Source organism: Sinohyriopsis cumingii, chromosome 10 (assembly GCF_028554795.1).
Source record: "Sinohyriopsis cumingii isolate HCF-2022 chromosome 10, ASM2855479v2, whole genome shotgun sequence".
Classification (NCBI taxonomy): Eukaryota; Metazoa; Mollusca; class Bivalvia; order Unionida; family Unionidae; genus Sinohyriopsis; species Sinohyriopsis cumingii.
In genome coordinates, this window is record NC_142970.1 from 7,963,105 (window position 1) to 7,970,820 (window position 7,716).

Consider the following 7,716-nt stretch of genomic DNA (forward strand, 5'->3'; position numbering starts at 1 on the left):
TTCTTAAAGAAATTTCTGAGACACCGAGTTTGTCAAATATCATGTGACTCCGTGTTTGAGAGCTTGTTCGTGTAACATCTTGAAGAGCAATGAAAATATGTCGCGGTGCAGAAACCCCCTGCGGTGATGCTATATGCCACGTAAATACACCATTATTATTACTCTGAATACTATCTGTGGTTGTTGTAAGCCATGATAACAACAATTTACCATCTTGATCCATAAAAGAAAGCAGTCGCTGTTCTTCAGGAATTGCCGGAGTCATTACCGGCATCCACAGTGATAGTTTTTTATTTCTACTTTACCAGCGTCACCCAGGGGTCGCCATAAAGCATCATTATCGTCAATTTTTCTAACAAGCACGACCGTATGTTTTGCTCCGAAAATTACCTTTCTGTTTCTCTGCAAAATCCAAAGATATGCGAAAGCGGAATGACAAAAAAAAAATTCTACGATTCCCGCTCAACATTAATCTACGTGTAGCGAAACCTAAATTAAATTCTGTATTAGCGCTAATAATCATGTCTTCCACGTCAATATCAGCAGGATTAGGAGCAGCACGGTTTTGTTGTTCGTCTAATAATAAACTGATCACTGTTAGGATAATCAGAAGTGTCCTTGGCAAACATATTTGATGGATCAGCTGATCTTGTATAATCATCAGAATATCTTGCTAGACCAATTACTGTTGTAGCAACATCGACATCATTCTGAATCGATTCGATATTTTTTCCATCAATCATATATATGGCGCTACTAAACAAGGCCATAATTCCGTTATTGACAAAATCGATTTTAACATCAGGTCCGTATACTGTATCATCTGTTTTTATAATTTCACCTTCTACTTCAATATATGCTTCAGCGGGTAAAAAATATCTACTTGTATCCTGAACCTGTAATTCATTCGTCCTTGTTTATTTGGTTCTCGTGCGTCATAAGAATAATACTGATAATCACGCACTGATTCATTTTTAAGAACCGGTTCGTCTATGTCGAATGCTGGGTCGGATTCCCGTTTAAACATTTTATTATAAAAGTTATCGTCTAAAACGAAGACCACTTCCCGCCACCAGACTTGTGTTTATTTGTTCAACCCCTTGATTTATCAGCGCTGCTAGTTTTTGATTTGCGGCTTCATTTATTACTTTACTAACATTTGTAGGCATGTCTGCGGTGGCTGATAATTTTACCGGTGGAGGCGAAACTCTTTGAGGTTTGCGTATTAATCGTGCTAGTCTATCCTTAATTGCCAAAAATGCTTTACCGGCAGCGCTAGCAACAGTGCCAGTAGCTTTATCTTTAATAACGTCAATAGCTTTCACCGATAATTAATTTGCGATTGGTATTGCTTTCGGAGGACGAATTTGATGCATTGACAAATATTATAATTCTACTCGAATACATTCAAGTGATGTTCGAATAAAAAGCGCCGTTATTCGTTTCAAGTTAAAGTCAAGTGATTGTATATCACAAAGTCCGAAAGCTCCGGTCAATGATAACGCCTTACAAAGAACTGATGAAGATGCTGATAGAATGAGCACAATATTTGCGCAGATAGCGATAATGAATGATAAGTTTGAAGAAAAATTCTCCAGATTGGAAACCCAGTTGGGTGATATTATCACACAGGCAGAAAATGAGATCCTAAACTTAAAGTCAGACTTAGTGGAAACTACGAAGAAACTCAAAGAGGCGAACTCTCATATAGAACAACTGAAAATAAAGGAAGAAAAACTAATCAATGATAATAGAGGAATGTATTTCCAGATGTCATCAATGGCAACCCGGGAAGATGAGATTAAAGAATTATCTTCTCATGTACATCAACATCTAGATGTGATCATGAAAAAGATTAACTGTATTGAGGGAAAGTTAGACATAATTTGTACAAGACACAAACTTTTATACAATCAGTCTAACAAAGGAAGTGGTAGAAACGTAGACTTGCAAATGAAAGAAAATCATGGAAATCATGAACTATCAGCATACAAGGAAAGTAGACATGTTATCTCTCCATCTATTGATCAAGAAAATGTAGTACATGGACAAAAATAAACAAACAAAGAGCCTGCATGAGCTCTTCCAGCACATTTGCCTAGAAATGGTCCCGCTATGTTTACATTGAAAGATTTCCCGCCACTTTCACGGAATGATCGGACTAACATAACCGAAAATGTGAATCATAATCAGCGCACAGAAGTAACATCTCACAATGCAAGTACATCAACCCACAATCAGCAAAAGAAATTAGGATATGAAGATAGAACTAGCATGAATATAAATGAAAACATAAATAAAGATGAAATAGGGCACAACAAATCACCAAATGATGAAAGAATGCTTCCGAATGACGAGGAGAGACAAAAAAAGAAAGATACATCGTATAGACATACTGAGACAATTATTACCAGACCCAATCAAAGGAATATAGAATCGGATGTGTTTGAACCAGTTGTAAGAAACAAAATAAGACGCATTCTTGTATCAAATGTCAAATCGAGAAAAAATATAGATGTAGGTAGGACAGCTATCACAACTCAGTGCAAGGAGGAAGGTGTGACAATAACATTCGCCCGTCTCATAAAGGAACGACCCCATTTAGATGGATCAAATATATATACATTTCGACTAAATGTACTGGATACAGATTTTGAACTGATGATGAATAATGAATCATTTTGGAGTTCTGGAATAAAATGTAGGGAATGGATAACAAACAGAAAATGGAGAGAAGGCTACTCACTTGATGAAACGCATGGGAATTACAAAATATATTCCTAATGAGCATAGCCATATGACTAGTAATTGCTTCTTAATTATAATTATGCTCATTATTTCAACATGGAATGTACGTGGTATAATGCCTAGTACGCAGAAACTAACTGAATTCTTACCAGACACAGATATATTTGTTATCACTGAACATTGGCTTTGCACAAAGAATCTAAAGTATTTAGATAAATTACATGATGATTTCAAAGTAGTTGCGCTACCTACTGAAGAGATACAACAATGCTATAGAGGTAGTGGCGGGGTTGCCGTATTGTATAGATCATCACTATGCAAAGTAAGCACCTTGCAAAATGAGTTCCTAAATATTATGGCGGTGTAAATCTTAGTGAGAGACTTGGAACCTTTAATTTTGATTGTAACCTACTTTCCCTCGACAACCAGAACTGATGATGCATATGAAAAATTTTGTGAAAATGTTTTTGATGTGTATGATAGGTATCCTGCTGAAAATATATGCATAATTAGAGGCGACATGAATGCAGATCTTGTGTGTAAAAATCCATCAAAAAGAGATCTTGCCCTCAAAAAAAGAATAGAACAGAGAAACATAGTTGCTACGCTGGTGATAAAACCACATGAACATTACATCACGTATAGATCAAAAGGCATGTCACGAACGTCCACACTTGATTATATATTCATACCTGAAATACTTAGAGGTGCTGTAAAAAGACACATAGTAAATGACAAAATTGATTTCTCAATATCGGATCACCTACCTATTACAGCGGCACTTGCAAAAGATATATTGAAGGAAAATAAAAAGACATGTGTATCTCCAAGAATGAAATGGAACTTGGCAAATTCATTAGAAATGAGCATGTGTAAATCTGATGTTAGTGCATTCTTGAATTTCACCTATGAGTGTAAAAAGGTAGAATATATAGAGAAGTATAATGAATTGATAACTAAGAGTGTAATACCTGCATCAGACCGATATATTCCAAAGTCCGAATTCAAATCGCACTTGAAACCATATTGGAAGAAAAGTGGGCTTGAAAAATTACATCAGAATATGAGAAAAGCGCGCGGAGAATGGATCAAAGCAGGAACAAATATAAGCACAGAGTGTAACATCAAAAGAAAATACAAGGACATGAAAAGAAAGTTTAGAAAGAAACATAGGCTAGAGAAAAAGGTATATAAAGAGTGCAGATTTGAAGAGATAGAAAAGAGTGCAGAAATGGGAATAGACGAATTATATGCAGTCATACGGGAAAATAGAAAAGATAAATCGGACATTGGTAATATTGCATTTCGAGGAGTAGAATCTAATATTTTGGATGAACGTGTCAATCTATGGAAACTATATTTTTCTGAATTAAGTGGTACAACAGATGAGGAACATAATGATTGTGTCAAAATGAAGAATATGTACGAAGAAAGCAAACTAGAGACTGATAACATAAAATGTAATAATATTATAGAGGAAGAAGTGTTGCAGCATGTCAAGTCTCTAAAAACAAAAAAAAATCACCAGGCATTGATTGCGTATCGAATGAACACTTAAAGTATGGTGGAAAATATTCAATCAGACATTTAACTGCCCTTTTTAATTACATGATCCAGTATGAGTATTTACCTAATGTATATAGATGTGGGACGATTATACCGATATACAAACTAAATGATAATGATAAAAAGGATATGGTGAATTATCGTGATATAATATTGACATCTTGTCTTGGAAAATTGTTTGAAAAAATATTGATGACCAGAATTCAAAAGTATTTAGACAAAATAAGCTTTCCACATCCTTATCAATTTGGATTTCGTAAGGAGGCTGGAGCTATCTCCGCTGCATTTACTCTTCAAGAATGTTTGATGTACTTTAATAATCATAACTCTAATGTATATGCTGTTTTTCTGGATAACGAAAAGGCATTCGATAGACTGTGGCATTGTGGACTACTAAAAAAACTAAAACTATTAGGAATTAATGCAAAAATATGGAGAATAATCGCCCATTCCTACACACATTCAAGTGCCTGTGTAGCGTGTAGAGGATGTATATCGAACACATTTCCATTACGGAGAGGCGTTGGTCAAGGGCGTGTAATGTCGGCTTTTTTATTTGTCGTGTACATAAATGACCTATTGAATGAAGTAGTAATGACTAATTGCGGGATAACAGTGAATCAGATGAACATACCTGGCATGCTTTTGGCAAACGACACTACCCTACTAAGCTCTACGCTGAATGGATTGCAAATACTCGTGAATACAGCTTATCAGTATGCACAGAAGTGGAAATTGAAATATACCTCTAACAAGAGTAATTGGATGATATTTAGTAAAAAATGAAGTGTACTCATCAAATGGAATTACTCTGGGATGACAGAATATTCCTAGAGCAAAAAAAGTGAAATATGCAGGAGTTACCTTTTCGCAATCAATGAAAACTAATGATCGTATAGTCTATTCCTACGATAAAGCTAAACGTGTAACAAACTCACTATACTCAATTGGACTAAATGCAAATGGAATGAATCCTATAGTCTCTGTGAAAGTCTGGGAAAGAGTTATATCGCCATCTGCTTTGTATGGCTCAGAACTCTGGTTTACGATGTCATATCAGGGCACTGAATCAATGGAGAAAATACAACGATATTTCGTCCGGAGAGTACAAGGTTTCCCTCAAAGATCGCCTATTGGATCTACGACATCATGCTTTGGGATGATATCAATGGAAGCTCGCATAGATAAGCAAAAACTTGTATTCTATGGTCGCATGTGTAGAACATCAGCAAACTTAACTGCTAAAAAGGTTTTCCTCTGGGCTGTTGGAATTTTGATTTTTGACCCCCAACATAGCTACAACTCTTTTATATATGATGTAAATACTGTACTCAAAAGTATGATTTAGAAGACTATCTCAACGACTTTATTTTCACTGGAAAATTTCCAGACAAAATAACATGGAAAAACTTAATTGGGACAAGAATACAGATATTTGAGGAGAGAAAACATGAAATGAGTATCAGAAATCCATCAGAGGGATTTGGCAGATTTTTAAAAATAAATCCAGGACTAAAAATGCATCATCTATGGAAAATAGATTACACTGACTCAAGCAGAAAAATGGAATATGGGACATTAATTCGTATTGGAGGAATGCAAGGAAGACCTGGACTGTGTCCCCTATGTGGCAAAACGAGTCATGGCCGTATTTTGCACATTTCGATTAATTATGCCTTAACCTTAGACGACAGAAATCTCTTGATGGAAAGTCTATTTTCGTATATGCCTCCAGTGATTTACCGTGATTTCTGTAATCAGATCGATGATGTTATACTGATTATACTACTTGGTGGTTTAAATGATATATCAGAACGTTTAGAATTTGAGGCATGGATAAATATGATCAGACTATCTACCAAGTATTTCATTAAGATAAAGAATATTATATATTCGATTCAATAGAGAACTCACTCAGAATATAAGGAAAGAAATACTTGTACTGGATTGCAAAGCGATTAGGAAACTATTTTTGTTGTGAGGATACATTTTCAAATGTTCTATCATATCCATATCTCTATCTAGATTAGTAATGATTTTAATTTATTTATTCGTTTGCTATTGAAAATAGTTCAATAAGTAACGAATCCACTATTTTTTTGATTCTATGTATTTAAATGCATTTCTTTTTTGTCTTAAAATCTTCAGAAAATGGAGGAATAAAAGAATATCATCTCTCTCTCTCTCTTCCCACTATATATTAAGCAACTTTCATTTTCTGACTCCTTTAGAAATACAAAATAGGCACGATGTGGTAAGGTTTGTATATCCTTTCATGTGATCATTCGGTTATGATTTAATATAAAACTGTGTGTTCAAATGTGAAAAAAACTAATACATGGTTTACATTGTCTGCAGATGTTAAAACGGGTTAGGAAAATCGAAACCTTTGTTATGAGCTACATTGGAGTGCTGAGGAGTGCTTAATCTGACAAGCTACAATGAAACATTTATACATTTCTTATTTTCATTTGTATTTTCTTGTTTAGTTCCTCTAGGTCCGAAAATTAAAGATAATACAAAATTGGTACGATGTGATACGGTTTGTATATTCTTTCATGTGATCATTCGTTTACGGTTTAATATCAAACCGTGTGTACACAATGTGAAGACCATAATAAATGGTTTTACATTGTTTGCAGATGTTAAAACAGGTTAAGAAAATCGGACCCTACGTCATTGTGACAAGCTACAATGAAACATTTACATTTTCTTCTTTTTATTTGTATTGTCTCTTTTATGCCGACTTGGAAAACCTGAGCACAGTGTAAATACATATGCATGTTAGATTTATTTGTTCACTTATTCTTCTGCAAGCTACTGAAATTACTGCCACTAATATTGCTACTAATACGCCTTATAATACAACTATTGCTACTACTATCGTTACTACTACTACCACTAATATTACCAATACTACTACTTCTGCCATTGCTGCTAATGCTACTGTTACTTACATCGAGCGATTTTATATAGTGTCATTTTGTTGCTCATTTACTACTTCATGCTTATGAAGAAAAAGCTGCGAAGAATAACGGATGCTCCATAAAGGGATAATAATTCCCCCTTTCTTGGGAATATTTCTTTCGATGATAGGTTTTGGGGCGGCGCAGGGTTCCTGAGCAATTTTCTAGTCAAAACAAACGTATAAATAACACATATGCTGTTTATGGGTTTTATTTTTGGTGGGGCTTTTTGTTTGGCTTGGTTTTGATGGTCGGAGAAGAGAGGTTTGCGGAAAAGCTTAGCAAAATAAAATGTATGTGTTAATTAATATGCATGCCACAGCCTGTATTTGAGAAATAACTTTTAAAAATTTCTGCCTGATATCAAATTGGCAGTCCAAATTATATAGATCTATTACTTTATGATCGTAACACAAGCAAAACTATATCACACATC